The following is a 1,172-nucleotide window of genomic DNA, read 5'->3' on the forward strand; positions in this document are numbered from 1 at the left end:
CTTGAAGCAATGGAATCTGAGTTGAATTCCATGCATTCGAACCAAGTGTAGGATCTTGTTGATCCAACTGAGGGAACTGTTCCCATAGGGACTTGGGGCGGATGGGAAGGTATTGACCTTCAAGGCGCGATTGGTGGCAAAAGGATGTACTCAAAGACAAGGAGTTGACTTTGAGGAAACCTTTTCCCTAGTCGCAATGTTCAAGTCCATAAGGATTTTGCTAGCCATAGCTGCATGGTATGACTATGAGATATGGCAGATGGATGTTAAGACAGTCTTTCTTAATGGGGATTTTAAGAAAGTGATTTACATGTCTCAACCTGAATGGTTTACATCTATCGGAAGTGAGCATATCGTATGCAAACTTCAAAGATCTATTTATGATCTAAAGCAGGCATCAAGGAGTTGGAACCTTAGATTCGATAGTACAATCAAAGAGTTTGATTTACTAAGAATCATGAGGAACCCTGTGTGTATAAGAAGGTCAGTGGGAGTGTTGTGACATTCCTGGTGCTTTATGTTGATGACATTCTACTCATTGGGAATGATGTAGGAATGTTGCAATCAACTAAGATATGGTTAACGAGTAAGTTCTCGATGCAGGACTTGGGTGAAGCATCTTTTGTATTGGGATACAGATCTATAGAGATAGATCGAAAAGATGGCTTGGTCTCACCCAGTCCACATACATTGATACCATCGTGAAGCGGTTCTCGATGGATGAGTCCAAGAGAGGACATCTACCAATGTGTCATGGCGTGTCCCTATCCAAGTCTGTCTCACAAGACAGATGCAGAGATAGTGGCGATGACACGCATTCCGTATGCTTCGGCAATTGGTAACATCATGTATGAGATGATATCTACACGTCCTGACGTGGCGTTTGCACTATGTGTAGTGAAAGGATATCAATCGAACCCTGGTCTTCCACACCTGAAAGCTGTGAAAGACATCCTCAAGTAGTTGAGAAGGACCAATAAGTTGTTCTTGGTCTATGGGGTAGAGAACTGAAATTGGAAGGCTATACCGACACTAGCTTCCAAAGCGATATCGATAACTCGAAGTCAACCTCTAGTTTTGTATCATGCTCAACGGTGCTTGCTGTCTCTTGGAAGAGTTCCAAGCAAGACAATACTGCGGATTCCAGCACAGAGGCCGAATACATTGCTGCA

The sequence above is a fragment of the Primulina eburnea genome, chromosome 5 (genome assembly GCF_022965805.1).
Source record: "Primulina eburnea isolate SZY01 chromosome 5, ASM2296580v1, whole genome shotgun sequence".
NCBI lineage: Eukaryota > Viridiplantae > Streptophyta > Magnoliopsida > Lamiales > Gesneriaceae > Primulina > Primulina eburnea.